General features: G+C 36.2%; 1 long non-coding RNA gene across 1 annotated transcript in view; it reads right to left on the bottom strand.

Annotated features, from left to right (window-relative positions):
• Positions 1 to 16,366, bottom strand: part of LOC118698045 (uncharacterized) — a 49,137-nt gene extending 32,771 nt beyond the window's left edge. The window contains exon 1 of the long non-coding RNA XR_004981831.2: positions 16,252 to 16,366. This is a non-coding gene — a long non-coding RNA (uncharacterized LOC118698045). The remainder of the gene's footprint in view (positions 1 to 16,251) is intronic.
• Between the last annotated feature and the right edge of the window lie 3,229 nt (positions 16,367 to 19,595).

Raw genomic sequence — 19,595 nt, 5'->3', positions numbered from 1 at the left:
TCCTTTATAAGCTTTATAGTTAATTTGGAACTGTAAGAAAAAATCCAAACATTTGGACATACCTGTAAGTACGCTAAACGAGGCAAAAGGTGTGCCCTCACACCTAATTCTGAAACATTTCTTCTTTGAGTCTCCCCAAACAAGGCTTATGTTTGGTTCAACACTAAATAAGAACTGTGGCAATTTACAACTTTTTATATGGAGGTAGGAGCAAAATTTTCAAAAGTTGTGCTCACATGTTCACGTGTGAAAGAGACACAGAATAAATTAGTTTAGCATACTACTCTGGCTTACCTCTGTAAGCTTACTTTTCTGAATTTCATTTCCTAGACTGAAATTGTAGCTCTTCGTATTTCTTGATGGAGAATCACAGAATAAACTAATTGCAAAAGAAAGTGTCATTTCAGAGACTAGAGTCATTTGCAAAACTTTTTTCCTTCTCCATCCTACCTTGCAGTTTGTTAAAAAGTCTTACATGCATTGTATTATAACCTTGGTTTAAAAAAAAAAAAGAACAAAAATTCATACAATTTTACAGTCATAGCACACAGAGAAAACTCTGCCTTATATGAAAGTATCTATTAACGGGTTTTGTTTTGTTTAAATATAAGATAACACATAAAAGCACGAGTAAACTGTATATGTTGTTATACCCTGCATGAATCCTGTTACTATACTTTACTTTGACACCGTGTCATAAATAAACAAACTCTAGGTCAAATCTAAATACTCAAGTCTCATCTTGATCCTTCACTGTCTCTTGGTCCAGCTTCTTTTAGAGTGGATAAGGTGTGAGAAAAGAGTAAAGGAGCTTGACCTGCAGTTTATATCTTCAGCAAAGAATATAATGTGAGACGTAAATGAAATTAATAGTAAAAAAACCCAAAAAAACCAAAAAACCCCCCACCAAAATAAATATATTTCCTTTTAGGTTTTCAATAGATGCCCCTATAAAAAGTCCAACAATATTTCCTCAGTCTTCCAGGTTCAGCTTCCACTGATCAAGCTAACACAGCACGATCACACATACGTCATCATGCACAGCTACATACATAGGAAAATCTATTAAAGTTTTATAGAGTTCATAGTCTGAGCCCTTCAAAATGGATTACTAGCATTTCTTCAAGTGATTTCAGGCACCAAATGCTACAAACACATTTAAATTTGCCTGACTTCAGCAATGATCATGCATTTACTGTAGTTTTCATTATTTCAAAAATACTTCAGCTTCATTAGCAACAGATGAATTAATTATTTTTTTTATTAATTCAAACGATCTTTTTTCCAATTTTTTATAAGCCCCAAGGTTCTTTCAGCAATATTGGCTCCTTCTCTCTTCCATAAAATTGTAATCAATCTCTATTATTGTCATGAAAATGGTAGTTGTCACTTCGCTGAGAAAAAAACAATCAATACGTCTTGCAGAGTAGAATAGGAATTTAATGCAGTGAATTGATGTCTGTTAGAGAAATTTAGCTTGCCAGCAGTTTGGGACAAGCTAATAGAAAACCAGAAAATTCACTGAAGGTTGACAGATGAATACACAGACATGCCACAAAAATTAATATTTGGGCACTTTGTATAGCCTGTCATTTCATATGCTGGAGAGAAAATAGAGGTAGACAAACATATCCCCCAGGAAATCCTTTTTGTTTTAAAAGTCAAAAGCCAAAAGCATGTAAAAATGAATTCTTCACTGTATTATCTTTAGGTTTATGTAAGTTTCTGAAAAATAAGTATTCTGAAACAATCTTCCATTTAAATATTTTTCATCAGACACGATACTGAATATGAAACACTGCTGAGTGATAAAATAACACAAAGTTTGTGAGGCAATACTGAATTCATGATCAGTCTGGATAACACCGCATTGCAAAACTAAATCAGAGCATTACTTCAAAAATTAGTACAGAAACTGAACAATAGGACCGCTCACAAAATGTTCTGGATCATGAATAGAAAAAAAAAAAGTAAAATTTTCATAACCAATACCTAGAAAGAGATGCAGTCATACATTTCCTGATAAATACAATACCCTCAAAAGAGCTGATAGAATTATTTGAGCATTATTTAAAAAAAAGTTACATTTTAGGAACATAATCCTCCTTTCTGTCTATTGCCATCTGCAGAAGCTGTCAAAACACTCCACCTTCCAATTACACGCTTTCTGTCTTTCACTTGCTCCAACATAAGCCTATAATCTGTTTAATTCCCTTGTTTGATTGGTTTAATAAACAATGCTTTTAAGTAGCAGGGCTTGATAAACCCAGCATCCACAACAAGCAAGCTGCAGTTATCCCTCCCTCCAGCAGAGCATCAGCACCACTGACTGCAGAGACAACACGATGGACACAGCAGGAAGCAGCACAGGGCACCCAGCTTTGGAATTCTGTGGCACTACTTTCTGAATTCCATTCTTCCTGTGAAATCTGCTGATTCTACACTGGATGTAAATGGGACACAGTCTTCAGGGTCCTGCCTCTGGTTCCCAGAAAGCTGTAAGAGGATGAATTTTAAGACCTCAGGTACCCACCAGATGAAAGAGAAGCAAACGGGTCTCTAAAGCCTAAGGCAACCAGCTGATTGTTTGTGGTAAAAAGTTCATGCTGTCATTCCAGAGACTTTAAGTAAGCCTGGCATATGAGCTCTGTTTCAGTAAGAGGAACAGCTTTTTATCATGTGCAAAAGAGCATTCTTGGGCAAAAGGATGAGATGCTAAAGATGTCAGTAATTTTACAGGGAATCACACATGTTTAAACATAACAGAACAGAAGGGACAAAATTTAACAGCTCCTTTACTGTAAAACTGAAATATGACCAGACAACAGAGGGCTACAATAAGGTGGATATTGAAGAAAATCTGCATCTTCTACAGCCTTCACCATACTGTCACAGATTTAAAGATGAATGTGAATTAGAGGTCTCCCCTGCCACTCCTGCACTCCTTTCTGATGACAATGCTGCTAAACCCTCCTTTCTGATGACATCAGAAATTTGATACAGGAAGTGAAAAAATGCTAACATTTCTGAGGGTCTCCAAAAATAGGGAACTTAATCTAATTTTGTCCTAATTTGTAAAAGAATTTGACCTTCAACCTGATGAAAGATCAGGTCAAGTTTCCACCACCGCAAAATTTAAGTTAAACGGTAAAAGGAGAATAAGCTTCTACTGAGACTGCGCCAGTCACAATTTTGCAACCCTAATAGAAAGCAAACACTAACACTACTTGTAAGAAAGTTATGCATTCTTTAAAAAAAGGATGTCATACTCCATAGGAATTTCACAACACTAATGTAGGAGGTCCCAAAAGCCAACTGTGTGGTCTTTATTTCACAACTGAGTTCCAGCTGCTGCTATTGTACATTACAGGATCATGCAGCTGATGGTAATGACAAGAAATCAGTGTTGCATGACACTGTCAACTTTTCATGACTGCAAACATTTGTGGTTCACCCTAGGAAAGGTAAAGGGTTATTACAGAAGGTGACAGAGTATTAGCAGAGCTAGTTCAAAATAGGAAATGTTCTGTTGTACACTGTCAAGTCTGATGCATCAGATTTGCATGTGTGGTGTGAAAACGAACACACATGTTATGCCCTGGGAGTTACATATGTATTTTTGTCAGAAGTGCAAAGCAGAGTTTGGTGTAAATGCAAGCTGTTAAAAAATTTATCAGAGCTGTAAGCATTTGCAATTTCACTGGCTCCACATGAATGTATACACTGAATCTCTTTCAGCAAAATTTTGTGAAAATATAAACATAAATTCCATATTAAGCATGGATATTTTTTGTAATCAGTGTAGTGGATCCTGAGGGAAATATTCCCATTGAATTTTCCTTGGGCTTTCTAAGATAATTTGTACAAGACTGATGATGAATTTGAACAGGTTTGAAAGCTCAGTCCCACTGAGGAAAAGGGTAACAGGTATTTCCCAATTAAACTCTTTCAGATTAGTTTACTGACAAAGGGACATGAATTTGAACCCACAGCGTACATTAAAATTAGATGAGCTTCTACTAAAGATGGCAAATTTTCAGATTTTTTTCTTAATTTCACAAATACTTTTCAGTCATTTCCACAGAAGCAGCCAGAAATTTTGCTGTACTCATAGAACAGACTAACAAGTAACAGCAATGGCTTGGAAATGCCTTCCATCTTTATTATACACCCCGGTCATCAAGTGAGAATTAGATCATGCAAACCTTTCTAGCACTTGCCATTAATGCAAATACCATCAATATGAATCTGTTCTACTTTAAAGTCTTCTTCCTCATTTTCTATACATAATCGTAATGTAGTCTGTTTTCTCTGAAACATGAAACATTTCCAGGGTCTATGTGAAGACTTTTTCCAATAAGACTCAATAAAATTATGATGCAAGGGCATGCTCCTCCATCCACTGAAGTTAATGAAAAGTGTACTCTGGTTTAAACAGTACAGAAAGAATGTCTACAAAAGAAAAAATTTAAATGCAGCCAAAATAGTGGACTTTCTATCTAAAATCTGGCCTCATTTACCACAAGTGTCAGTCATGAGCATTAGATAAATACTAATCAAATGCCTTACAAAATTCCTGCAGCTTCATTTCCCATGCAACTCCAATGTTCATTAATATCAGCAAATACATTTGCTTCAGGTGGAAAAGAGTTTTTCAAAAATACCCAGTAGGTATCATCTCGATTTCTCATTTTGCTATTGACCAAGCAATAACAGTTGACTGCTAACTACTGAATCATTACTAGTTGAATTTGGATCTGATTTCTCTTATGAAATAGAAGGCTTTATACCATACAGATTTTCTTCTGAATAATCTCTTTCCCCTCACTTCATATTTGCAAAAGCACTTAACTGATCAGCAGACAAGGGTTCATATGGTGTTGAAGAAAAACTTATGACAAATAAAAAAAACTTTCTAACTTCTTCTCAAAATCTTACCTTCATTTTCAAGAACAACCATCATAGGTACTTTGCATAACATGCCCTTTAAAAACTATATTTAGTTTTAAGAGCAATCTTTGAATGGATCCTCATTTAGGATTCATTTCTATTCTGGTTTTTGTAGGAGGCATTACCTTAAACCTGTTTACAGAATAACAGCAGAGAGAGGTGGTCATATACACCCACAGCTGTGAGCAATTAAAGATAGCAGTGATGTCCTCTAGCAAAGAATAAGTTGTCCTAGCTCTGTTTTGCTTCCTCTGTGAAGTGTGCTAACACTTCTCATTTGGTTAAGAGATTTGAAGTCAAAGGATCCCCAAACTTGTCTGTTTGCATATTCATTGACATACACCAGAATGTTTCCCGTTTTAATTTTCAAGGAAACTGCCTGCACTGACTAGTTAGAAATACAGAAAGGCATTTGACAGCAGACAAAATGGGCTAGACAACACTCACACCTCCTCCATAAGCTTCTCTTTTTGTCTTCTCATAAAGCATGTTTGCTGCCTAGCCCAGTCCTGTCTTTTCTGTAGCTCTCTCCTGCTCAAAGGTAAGCCAAAGAAAGCCTCCACAGACATCAGCAAGAGGAACCACGACTGAGCAGGAGGGACCAACTTCACAGGGCTCACCAGTTGCCTCCCTGTATCCATCCAGAGGGATCCATGAGTCGGACCTCAGCTCCTCCCAGAGAACAGATGGGTGGAGGAGACGGCCACTGGTGACCAGAGATACGTACTTCACCATGTCTTTCCTCCAGGGAAGTGATTTCAGATCTTAATTCCTTAAACACTGGCACAGCCAGATAAACCCACAACTTAGTAAACTTCTTTGACAAAATCTTTGCTTTGTATATAACTGAGAAAATGATGATGAAAATAATTTTGGTGTTGTACAGTACAAGCTGTTATAAACCATTTAGTCAATTGAAATATGTGAAAAACTCACCATAACATTGAACTGCAGATTGGCATTTATTTTAAAAACAGTTTTGTGCAGGTATAGTTAGTAAATAAACTGTTTTCAATGGCTAAGGGATCTAGCAGTCAGGTTTAGATTTAATCCTGAGTGACCAGAATTAAAATTCAATTGTTCATATTTAAAAAAAAATTCAACCTAAATATTTTGTGAATTTAATTTTGAAAAAGCTGAAATTAAACCAAGTTACCAATTAATTTCAATCTACATACTTTGGGAATTATTTTGATCTATAGGTATCCATACAAGACACATACAAGATACATGAAGTCAGGTCAAAAAGAAGTAAATGAAACCTCTCTGTTGATGCTTTCCACTGATTTTTGTGAGTCAATAGGATAAGGCAGAATGGACCCAAGAGTCAATATTAAAATTAATTGAATATTTAGCTAGAAGTTCAACAACTTTGGTGGCCATCTGCCATTGTGCAGCTGCATTGGTTTAAGTACCTGCTGTGGACTTTAGGTAGATGTCCACAGATGAAAGAAGCTGGTGTACAAGGAAAATCCTTACTATCCAGAGACACTAACACTGATCTTGCTAAGCACATCCTCCAACAAGTCAATTGCAGAACCTGTAGCAGCTCAAGGCCAGTTTATAGTGCACTTGGACAACTGTGTCACTCTGAGAGAGGTGTTTGAGATATTATCAATGTTATCCTGTTGCAAATTAAAGTTTGAGTTTACTTAAAGTGGAAAGTTTTATTTCATACAAGATTTAATCATGGCACTCCAGATCATTAGGAATATGTCCTAGCAAAGAACAACCTAATCCCAAAATTATCAAAATACCTCGCCATGGAATTAAGGCTGTATTTATATGAGAAATAAAAAATACATATATAGGTTTTAAATAGACTGTTAGTCCAGAACTATAGACCGAAGAAAAACAGAGGCAAACAAAGAGCTGTTAGCAGGTTAAACAGGGAAGTACACAATAAAGATGCCACAAAACTTTAACTTTGGACCATATATCTTCTTAAAACAAATGAAAATATGTGCAAAACCAGAGTCAATTTACTATTCAACACTGAAATTTTTCAAACACATTCATGTTATACCTACAGGACTTTTTGATTGGATGGAATCAAGACAGGTTAGATGCTGAAGTTGTAAATTCCTGTATTCTGTTCAGTACACTTTTTAAAATAGAATTTCAAGAATGAATACATCAAGTGTTATGTTTAAATTCTCAACTTGAAATATGCATTAAAAAGTTGACTGTTCTGTTCTATGATGGCATCAATTTACCAGTAAATGTTGTTCACATGATGTTATGAAATGACATGAATAGAAATCTTTTCTATAATTTTCAAACTGAATTAAAATCCTAGCGAAGAAGGTAAATAAAATATTAAACCACTTGAAGCATTAACTTCCTTCACCTTTCTGAACACTGGTAAAGGTATCCATTTTTATATGGGTTTGTTCAATTTGAAGAGCAGGAGGATGCTCAAAGTTTATATATAGTGTGTGAGAATGGATTGCTATACTTCTATTATACTTACCTCATGATTCAGTTCTTAAATCCATTACCTTACTAAATGTGACATGCTATGATTACCTCTCCTCAAAGGACAAAACAAACCCTGTATCAAAAACTTAACAGTCTCTTTGGTGTTCTGAAAAAGCTGCCTGATCTGTGCCTCAAACATCACTGATATGTTTCTTTTCTAGCTGCAAAGGAGGGGAAAGATGTTTAATTCACAGTTTGACTCCCCACCACTTGCAGGAAGCCCACACGAGGACTTTTGCTTTTGTTCGCTATTAACAGCACCGAATACAAGGTGGTTGTCAGAAGCTCAGGGAGAATGCTTTCTGTGGGCTGCTCCCAGTGAGGCTCCGCTCCAGCTGGGAGAGCAAGGGAAAGGAGAGAAAGAGAGAAAATGGCAGAGACCAATTAGCCAGCACAGCCTGTCAAGCAACCTAGCCCTGGGAACCAGGAAGCTGCCTCATTGCACAACCCCACCGCAGAAACAACAGGTGGAAAAAATGTATAATTGGTTAAAGTAAAGTAGAACCTAAATGGCATTTCTCACACAAAGAAAATAAGATAAGGAAACTATCTTTTTAATGCTGCTGGAAAAAAACCCAAACATATAAAAAGAGAAGCGATAACCAAAAGTTGGAATCTGATTTAGACCCTGAATCTGTGATGTTGACATTATATGGAATATGAAAAAGACAACTAAGAAAACAGAGTATTTGGAAAAATATCAGTGCCAAGGACAGTACTGATCTGTTTGTCTAACTTTCCTACCTAGAAATCTTATAACTTTGCTCAATCTGCCAAAATAAGCTATAAAAACAGTACTCTAAATGTGGAAAGTGGCTGCAGCAAAGCCCTGCACATAATGCCTTCTCACAGAAAACTACAATGGGAAAAAAAAAAACATTTAAATGTTGCGAAAATTATGGTGAGTGGTAGTTGTTGAGGAAACAATCTCAAAAAAAAAAAAAAAGGGCAAAAAAACCCAAACCTAAAACATAATAGTGTGTGCACGTCTACCACAGCAGCAGTTTCAGAAAGGACAAGGAAAAACTCAAATTCTCCTCTGAACCAATGCTTCAGGGAGAGAACCCCAATAAAGTGGGGTAAAGATAGTCAGATATTTAAAGGCTCTGCAAGAGAATACTTTACTTTTATGTGTAGCATTCATTCAGGCAAAATAAAAGAATGAGGCAAATACACCTGATTTAATTTGTTTTATTTTACTACTGAGGGCAGAAAAGACAAAACTGATTTGGGCTCACCCATAGTTCCTTCATTTAGGCAGCTAACTTCCATGAAACAGTTCTCGGAAGAGCAGCAATTAATTCCAAAGAGAATTAATTTTTCTTTGCCAAATCAGATCAAAAGCTGTTCTTTCTCTGAAAGGTTATTAAAACTTACTGGACTTAAAATATCCTTCCTTGATCTCTTCACAAAGTCAGTTACAATCCTGCTTTAACTGCATGAAACTCCAGCTTACTGTTGTTAGTCAGATAGTAATGACACACGGCAGGGAAGACACAACAGTGTTCTCCCTCCATTTGCCTAGTTCTGATCAGCAAAGTAACAATTAAAGTGTCTCTGTGGATGGGTGATAAATGCTGAAATTATGCTCATTTCTGCAGTTATAAAAACAAAGTGTAAACACAGAACACAACACACAAACATCCATTATAAATAAAACCCTTTTTGAAATGTTCCCTCTATGCATTTCTCTACCTGTATATATTCTCTATTCCCCATAGGGATATTCTCCATTTCCAATTCCACTCAATGGATATAATTTAAATGGGGACTGACTTTGAGTTCTTCCAGATTTAGAATAAGATAGTAAAAAAGTTTTCAAGTATTTTGACTCATTCAAGAATTAATAATATTTCCAGGCGATGGGTGAAGGAAAATTATGTCAAAGCTGGAGAAAAAAATTAACTTCAGGAGCTTCAACCTGTTGTTCAAGTCATACTAAGTACATAATGTGGCAGTAAAAGGTTTTATACAGTTTCAAAGTCTTGGCTTTATTTGGTATTTTGGTGATTAAAAAGTTAGCCTTTTAGGGAGCTAAATGGCTTGGAAAATATGCTATACTATTTCACAGAAGTATGGACTGAAGCAGTAAAAGAAAAAGAGCATCTTACATCAGGGCTGTCTCTAAAATTAATTTTAACATCAAATAGATGCAAAAAACCATACACATACATATTTAAACCACTCTTTCAAAATATCAGGACATCTGTCTTGTAGGAGTTATTGCTCTTGGTGAAAATACTTACAGCAGAACAGGGGCTTCTGATAATTAGTTGAGTCAAAACAGGCCTACTTACTACGAACAGAAAATAAAATTATTTCTTACTTTTCCCTTCTACATTTTGAATTTTTTTTTTTTGCTCTTGAACAACAAGGCATTCCCATTGTGATACCCTGAAAAGCTGAAATCTCTCCTGTGACTTTCAATCACAATATCACAAGCTCATAAACAACACTATTTTTGACCCAAAAATTTACCTACAGTAAGTGTAAAAGTGGTATCTCTCATGATTACTATAAAACGAAAAGACACAAGCAGGCTACAAGCATGCAACAGAAGCCCTACTACCCGTGATTAACCGAGTAGAAATTAGTATTCTCACATGGTGCTTCATTGCGCACTTGCAAGAAATAATACCAAATAATTCAATAAAGCGGTAATTAAAAACCTGTCTCAATTCTCCTGGTACCGTGGCAATCATGCTCCCACAACCTCGCAGCTGAGCACGGAGCACTCAGCTGCCTGCACTGCACTGCAAAGAAACAATCCACCCACCACTGACTCCTGTTGTTTCATAGGGGATCCAATTACTGATATCGTTCTGACACCAGAGATTAGCTGATTGCCAGTTCAGTGTGCTTACAAAATCTTATGTGTCACAGGAGGCCCTTTACTTGTTTCTGTAAGACAAACAGTGGTTTTTTTAAAATCTATTAAAAACCCACTAGAATATATTCCCTCTCATGTGTAGCTCTTCAGCCCCATCGTGTTGGACTCAAAGTAAATTCCTCCTCTAAAATTGTCATAGAACTACAGTGTGGTGACTGTAGCAGCAAAAATACACTTTTAATTGTGCTTTTCAAAGAAGAGATTCAAGAGAGGCAGAAGCTATATATGCCACTATTTTAGCACTCAGAAAGACTGCAGATCTTTGCAAAGTCTTAGAGCACAATTAAAATTTCTTCTAATTAAAAAATGCTAATGGAACTTTGCGCTGCTCTTTTTCCAAATCTAAGAGCACATTGGAACAAGCACTTGTGTGGAAAACAATGGTTTGGTTTTTGTTAGAAAGTGTTTTTCTAATCCCCAATGCTGTAAATAAAATTCATTAGGACTGTATCATATCAGTCAGTTAAATTCTATTACCATTCAAAGGAAACATATCAGTGGGGCTCCAATACAATTTTCCTGTTACAGCTCTTGAACTGAAACAAAAAGAAGAAATGGAAAGGCAAACTACAGGTCGGACAAATTAATATGAAGGCAAGAAAGGTCAGATGCTAAGAAAAAATAAGGAAGAAAGAGAGCAATGAGCAAAAAATACTCTATTTTCTCACCACCAAGACCAGTATTTTTACAGGGAGACATCCTAATGACTCTGCTGCTTATTCAAGTGCTTAAGCTGTATCTACATATGAGAAACCAGGAATACCCTTTTTAATGCTCCAGTGAACTTTACCATCCATTCTAGAAAACAGTGTCTTCATCAGCTGTGACAGGACATATTTTATTACTTTGAATACCATAGGATTTTACTGTAAATAACACCATCTCTAGAGAACCGAAGCTTAAATTGATGTGGGAAATGATGTAATGCTACATAGATTTAGAATGAAAAGGACTTTATTTATTTATGCTACCATATGAAAAAAACAAACAGAAAGGCATTTTACAATCTCCAATTTAATTAATTTCCACAAATCTTTTTAAATAAAAATGGAAGTTAACCTATAAATTTCTGGAATTTAATTTTATCTAATGACAATATGCAAATTTTGTTTCAGACTATTAGAAAAAGATTTCATTCACAACATCCAAACAAAGAATACTGCCAAATAACACAAAATAAGGGCTAAGATAGTATTAAACAGACATGCTGCATTTTCTTTTAATACCCTTCCTGGGATAAAAAAAGCTGTGGAAACTTGCTGGTCAAAAGTATATCTAGGTTTTATCTTATACCCTAACAAGAGCAAAGTAAGAGACACAATCGTAAAACAGATCAGGGTAAAGAAACCACTGCAATGCAAAGTTTTTAATCTCACTGCCTCCCAAGGACAATGCAAAAACAGGGCTGACCTAGACAGGGTGGGTAGGGATGCCACGAGCTGTCTTTGCCACCCCTCTACTCACAAGGATCACTCAACTGCCTCTGACAGAAGTTTGCCTAACTCACTCCCAGAATCTTCAAGAGGGACGCTGCAGCATCTCTAATCCATCAGCTGCTGTGCTTCACTAATTTTACACTTACAATGGTTTCCCCAATGCCTAACTTAAATCTCCCTCACTAAGAATGTAAAAACATTATTATTCTTCTCCTGTTCCCCATGGACAAAAGGACAGTTTAGTACTTTCTTCTTTGCAACAACCTCTCATGTATTTGAATCTCAATCCAAAACGTTTCTTCAATTGACTAATTCCTTCAGATTGCAGATTTGGGGAAAGTTTTCTAGAATGCTGACCATCCAAATCCTGTTTGATTTTCTTCGGACTTGCATGGAAATCACAGATCAACTAAAGTATGATAAAGAACTACAAGCACACTGTTAACTTCCACAGTACTGTCCTTTCCATGCCAACATACACAAATGGTACCAGCCTACTGCACTTAGAGCTTGCTGAGTGCTGCTGTTCTTCAACTAAAACGGCACCTCAGCACTTTTTACTAATAAAACTGTTGAATGTGCAATAAAGACAAACATATGCTTAACTTAAAATCAATTTAACTATAAAAAGCCCTAAACCAGACCTCATTAATTTAAATTTTGCACTCTGTTTTGTGGTGTGATTTACCCTTGCCACATAATATCACCTAGCCAAGGCACATTGTTTCTAAACAGTATTATTTCATTAGGTAAGTACTTATTGACAGACATTTCACATACACCGATTGCAAGTTGCTGTGCAAAGTCGGGGGCACAAAAATAAACACCATGTGTTCATACACCTGAAGAAAGTTTAATCCTTTAACTTTCTTATTAAATAAGAAATTTATTAAGAAATTTAAATTCTTATTAAATAAGAAATATAAGGAAGTACATTATTTCATGAAGATAATTAATTCCTTTTGAAAGAGGTGACAATGACAGTGAGCTATAAACAATAGGAATGTTCTAGATCAGAGGGAATCTCTTGCTTCTTTAAACCTCATATGAATTATGTGTCATTACTCCCCTGGCTCTTTTTAAACATTATCAGCTAAACTTGCTAGACAGTGTTCCCAAGGCAGGCCTCCTGGAGCACTGAACCTAAATCATCAAAATAAAAGTGAAGTTACTATAAATTAACCATAGGTGAGTCCTTACTAAATGTTAATTTTAAACTACATTATTGACTTACATCATCCATCATTAATGAAACACCAAGCCTCTGACTACATACCCTTCACCAATTCAATGTGTATGTGATTAGGAAGAGTGATTTTTTTTCCCACTGAAGCAATTGCTCTATTTTGATGCTTGCTCCAAGTATTTTACCATCCCATATCACCATTGTTGTGACTTCAGCAGTGTTCTTGCTTGTCAAGGTTACCCAGGAACCCTGCGCAGATGTACTACAAAATAGAAATGTATGTATGAGATAACACATGCCGAGTAGGTTTGCCATTCTGTGGCACGAAGCATTTCCAACCACTTATCAACTGTAGAGTTGCTATTTGCATTTTATACTCTGTACATGAAAGCGCTACATCTGCCTGTGGCAACAAAGGAAATGCAAAACTTGATGGAAGAAAATAAATAAAACCATTTCTTGTGGGACAATTGAAAGTCTCACCTCATCATCCTGAGACATCAGGGATTCTGTGTTGCCTCTGTTTTTTATTAATAATGCAGCAACAGTCTTTCAATCACTCTTTCATAAGAGGAGCCTTTCCTTTGGAGGTGATATGAGTCATGTGATTACCTCAGTCATCTGGAGTCAAAGGCTAAAAACTGGTAGAGGTTCTCACTATCAACTAGCCTATAATTTGGCACCCAGAGAAGCAGTAATAAATGAGTGTTTATCTACTCAATGGGGAATTTAATTTCACTTTCTGCCCCCAAAGTCATTACCTGCACAATAGGAATGAGCAATGGAAATTCACAACATAATAAACTATTACAGGCTTACTGCTTAAACAGCATCTCAAAATAATTTTCTGGACCAGAAGCTATAAGCAAACTGTGCTCCACAACATAAGAAAAATTTGTTGATATGATGAAATAAAAGGTATTTGCATCTCCGAAGAACAGGGAAGCATTTTTTACTCCAGATAAATAGTTTCTTCTGTCCTCAGTATTGTTTTCCTTGGTGAAGAAAAACATTAAATAGTCCTAATTTTCTTTTTGAGAAACCATTTCACTTAAAGTGTCACTAAGCAATATTTGTGTAAGTCTTTTTATCTAACTGAAAGTTAAAAGACATTTTCTATCTTGTTGAAAAAAACTTATGTGATCAAAAGGATAAGTAATAAGAAAATATTGTTCAATTAACTTGTTAGGCCATTTACACTTAAGTGTATTGCCAGTAAGTAAAAAAACAACACTTCTGTTGTAATATCTACTCAAAATCCTGCACAAAAACTTACTCTGAATATTTTTTTTTTTCTAAAATTGGCATTTTACTACGGAAGAAATTAAAATATTTGTAAATATACCAGCACTTAAAATGGTCAAAATTCATATTTTTATTCAGTATTTTTGTGGAATGTATTGGGGTATCATTTTAAAACTAAGATATTAAAAGATAGTTTCAAGCAATACCTTTCCACTGACTTAATCTTAAAAAACTAGTTTCTCATCACTGTTATATTTGTTCAAGCATGAAAAGCATAATATTTTTTCCCCTTTTTTTCACATTCTGTTGAGATATTTCAGTCTAGAAATCTAAGATTATCTAGTCCAATACTGATATGACTGATATGAAGTTACTGTGTAGTCATCCTGTGATCCTATGTGAGGAAACGCAGCAAGAAAATTATGTAGTCATTAAGGGAGCAACAGAAGCCACTTACATAAATGACTGTACAGTAATTCAAAAGAATATGAGGAGAAGAGATGCTTGAGGCTTATGATTCTTTATTCTGTAAGCCTTGAATGTATCATCTGCCCAAATCTTGGGTAAGAGACCACCTGGTATCTCCTTTTTAAGCTTAAGTGAACAAATCAGTTTTTCTGTTTTTTCTAAAAATAATTCTTTTTTTTAAGCAGATACTATGGTATCTACAGTTTCTTACTACTGTAAAGTGACTGAACTAATATCCCTTAATATTAAAATAAGCAAAAATCCTAGCTCACCATGGGGATTTTCTGTGTGTTTTCTTAAGTCACAGGGGAAACCAGAAGTGAGGATACCATCCTTTCTCTGACCAAAGGAAAGTAATTTCTTCTAAGAACATATTTGGTTTAATGAAAATAGTATATTTCCTTTCCTAAAGCCTACTGACATGATAATTTACTCATTTTAATTTTCCCTGTCTATAGGAAAATAAATACCACAGAAAGGAACAGACAGCTCCAGAAAATTTGCAGTGAGAATCAAGTGAGAATCTTGATCACAGAAGGTACCAGCTACATGCACAAGTCATACAAGTCCCCCCAGTCTGATTGATTTCAGCCACCATGGAAAACGCACACCCTGGATTTTCAGTCTTGCCTTCAGGTTCAGAATAGAGACAAATTATTTCACATTATTCAAATTATTTCTCAGGCAATAAAATTAAGTTGATCAGACGTTGCTCTCCAAGCATCAGTGAATAGTGTTCCCACCATGATGTTTACGGATGTCATTCTCAGCAGAGGAAAACCTCTCTGCAAGTTTCAGGGCATTCCCACATCATCAGCCTTTGTTCTCTGACAGTATAGAGTGTGGAGTATTTTTTTTCCCTTTTTTGTGCACATTTTTTGACTAAAGGAATAGGATTTCAGTTCCTAACTATGAAGTGTGCACTTTTCATTGACCATAATATTTCAAAAGCTTCACATTGCACCTGATCATAATTGTAATAGCCTAGAAACTGGCATATACATGAAAAGTATCAGAATTGTTTATGAGGCCTGGCTTGTGTTATATAGAACTTGACTCATTTTTTATCAAAACTTCGCTTTTACCAATCACTGACTTGTGATTTATCAGAATATATTCATGCTTAGAATCAGCATTCTATCTCTCTGCTCTGATACTATCTGAAATGGGACTTTCACTAAGAAGTCATCAGAAAGGCTCAGGGAGATACAGGAAGGTGCAGCAGAAAGCAGAAGAAGAACAGGATGGATCAGACCTGTTGGTGAGCCTGAACATTTAATGTTGCTCAAAGTCTCTGAAGAAGAGCAAAAGGAGTAGAAAAAAATACCTGATATTATTTTCTTAACAATGATTTCAGGACGCTCTAATTAATTTTTCTCTGTTAAGAAAGAGGAGTGGACAACCTAAATTTCAAAATCTTCAAATTATCTGCGTGAATCAGAAGGCTGCATGCATGGAGGGCAAACACTGACATTTATTTTGTATAGTAGTGCATGTCTTGAGATGAATTGCCACTGGAACATTATTCCCACTCTGCATGTCAAACATTAATATAAAATCAATATGGAGCCATGATCCCAACATTTTTCACGCACCTGTGTTACCCCCCTGGAGGGTTTAGCCACACCTGGCATTTGGCTCCCCCAGGACGTGGGAAGAGGTTCACTGCAATCCTCCTGCTCGGCACAGCCTCCGAGCATTGGCAAGGGCTCAGCAAGACCCCGGCATCTGTGGAGGGAAAGTGCAAGGTGAGACAAAGGTGATTGGTGGTAAATTTGCTGCTCTGTCAGCAAGTCCTGGAAAATAGAAAGTAAAAAGGGTGTCTTCCACAATACAGATGACATCCTCATTTGAAATTAATACAGCTGGAGTTGCTTTGTGACGGACATGTTCCTTTCTGTCTTTAGACATGATAGGAATAAATCCATCGGAACAGCTAACCTGCAAAATACACTTAGGCTCACATAAAAGCTTGACTTCATAGATCCCAATTTTTTCCCCTGAAAATATAATTTCCTTTTGAACTCATAGTAAATTAGCCTTCATTTCATAGCTGAACTAGTTCTCAGACACGCTCTACACTTCAGTTTACCTCATGATCAGACATCGTCAAAAACATTAGTTAATCAAAACATCACAGTTTTGAGGAAAGAAAACCCCAGAAAACCACAGCACACTACTGTTTTCTTCAAATAGGATGTAGCAGATCTCCCTCCATGTTTACATTCTCCTGGAACACTGCTCAGACAGGTGGTTTTGAGCTCAACATTCCAAAACTGCCAGTCTCAGAGGAGCTTCATTTTTTTCCCAGACAATGTGCATCTCTGTGAATCACTGGCACCTTTCAAACCTGGATTTTAAAAGATTCCTAAGTCAAAGGTATTTAAGGATGCAGTTTTAACATGTTTCTTCTGGATCTGGTATAGGTATGCCAATCTGTTTTAATGTATACACTCAGAAAGCCACAATAGTCTATTGTCCTCAATTGAAATTACACCAGCTAAGGCCACTACTTACTCTTTGTTGCTGATATACTAAATCATTGCTCCTAAATATCGTGACCTAGTGCTCAAAAATACACTCAAATTCCCATCTGGATTTTGTTCCTGGGTATTTTGCTTTATGGAATGGAGCTCAGTTTCCTTTCTTTTTTCTCCACCTCAAGCTTCCAAAGCTCAAGGCCAACATTTTCTGAGGCCTGTGGGAGAAAACCACAGCTAATTTCCATGACATAGATGGGAAAAAGATCTTAACCACAGCTCCCTACCTTCACTGGCTGCAAAAGATACTACACTCAGTTATCACCGGCAGTATGTTAGATATATTCTAGTCCAATGAGATCAGGGAGGGGACTATTGAGAGAAGCAGCTCCTGCACACCTCCTTAATGAAGGTGAAGAGTCAAACATGATCTCGATATCATAGGAAAAACACGTGGCAATTTCTATTGTGGCTTCTACTGCTAAGAGTCAAAATGAAAACTTGTTATCCTGGACCAAAATTTTTTGTCTATTTTTTAAAACAAGATTTCCAAAAGAAAAGAGGTCTCTGTGGAGAGGTGACAGCATGTTTGGACTCATCCGTGGATGCATACTGGCAGCAGATCCTGCATGGGGATGCCAGATGAACTCAGAAACCTACATGGGGGCCCATGTAATTTATTGTCATCAGTTTCAGAACAGTTCAGTTTTAGAAGCAGTAACCCTATAGACTGAGACCCTACAAATTAAGAAAGCCCAAGGCAAGTTTAGAATCTACTCCATTTGTGTTGTTGGGTAATACCACACTATACGAAGTCATGGTGCCACACACCCATTTCCTTAACGCATGAGATCTTTTGTTTTCATTGACGCATGCAATGCTTCTGAAAACAAATTGAAACTTTTCAAAAAATCTGAGAGGATCTTTTGAATCAGTGCACAGACTAGTCTTTTCACCAGCCACTGAATGTGACTTTGTTCAGGATGGCTGGTAGAAGGGCGAGTGTACGCTATGGACCACATGACTAGACAGAAGTTTGGCCAAAAGAGCTTACGGTTATACAAAGAGCCACGTCTTTCGTAGTCAAGAGAATCCTGTATTATAGGTGCTTATAAGAACAGCCTCCACAGAAAAAAATCTCATCAGAGCCCATTTTATAGGCTTTCTTTAAGTGAAGGACCAAACAATCCCATTCTGGAATGAAACCTGTGATTTTAGACAAAAAAGCATTTCAAAACTCATTGTTTAGACACAATTCTCCTTCAAACTTAGGCTGAAACTTCAGCTTCTCCCATTACTTCTAAAAAACCACAGAGAATGAAATATCTCATGCAAAAATTACTGTATAATGTAGGGAATCTATAGAGATATACTCAACATTGAATTAAGTAAAATAATCACCACATCTTTTATTAGTCAAATTTTCTGAGTACTCAAAGATCCCAACCTAAACCCCACTTATCATGAGCTGAGAAGTTAGCTGGTTCTTATTCCTAAGAGGCGTGGGAATTCCTCTGCAATCTATTGAAAATATCATTTGTCAGTGTACTGGTACTTACTTAACAAAAAGAAAGCTATTCAAAGAACTTATTCTGTTAGTGCTACTTTGCTACAACTTTTTTTTCACGCATGAACAAAAAAATTATTCTTCTATCCCAGTAAAACAGAAATACAAACTGCAGGAAACAATTCCTTCAGTCCTCGTGGAATAGGCATTATAAGGTTCAACAAAAGTTATTATCTCAGACTAGACATTTAGTAGTAAATTATTGATGATCTGCTTCCATTGTCATTTTTACTTCTGTTAACAGAAATTAGAGCAAATTTTAAATTTCTAAATACACCATGACTAGGGAAAAAAATCATGTTCATAGGCAGCAGGATTCTCTGCAGTCTCAAAGGAATTTTCATAATCTCACAGGTATCTTCAAGTCCTAGAATTTGCATTCTGCTTCTCGGCTCAGCTTGCAGATGTTTAAAAATACATGCAACAAGACAATTCGCTTTTGGCTACACATCCAAGAGGTTCAAACATCTGAATTATTCTGTCTGAGGTCAACTACAATTTATGTGCCAAATTAGGTTGAAATCAAGCTAGGAAGAGCTAAGAAATACTAAGATCATTTGTGCTTGGGAACTTGAGGCTATTTCTGCCCAATGTGAATCATCTCCAATCTTCTTCCAGGAAAAGGAGGCATTTTCAGGAACCAGATATGAAATATAAGCTTACAACTTCTGAATCTCTAGACTTCAGTGATTTAAATTTTGCTGTGCAAACAGATATAAAATGTGGATTACAATAGCAAAATTTTGTAAGAGTGTTCCTTGGATTTTGGAATTCTAGAAAACAAAGGATGCATGTGTTGTCATATGCACTTGCATGCCAACAAGATTTGCAATAAAGACAAAAAGACAAGTTTCTCTGGGCTTTAACAATCCACATTGCTGTACTGTTTAAT

Source organism: Molothrus ater, chromosome 5, assembly GCF_012460135.2.
Source record: "Molothrus ater isolate BHLD 08-10-18 breed brown headed cowbird chromosome 5, BPBGC_Mater_1.1, whole genome shotgun sequence".
Taxonomy (NCBI): domain Eukaryota; kingdom Metazoa; phylum Chordata; class Aves; order Passeriformes; family Icteridae; genus Molothrus; species Molothrus ater.
This window is presented reverse-complemented; position numbering and strand designations above follow the sequence as displayed.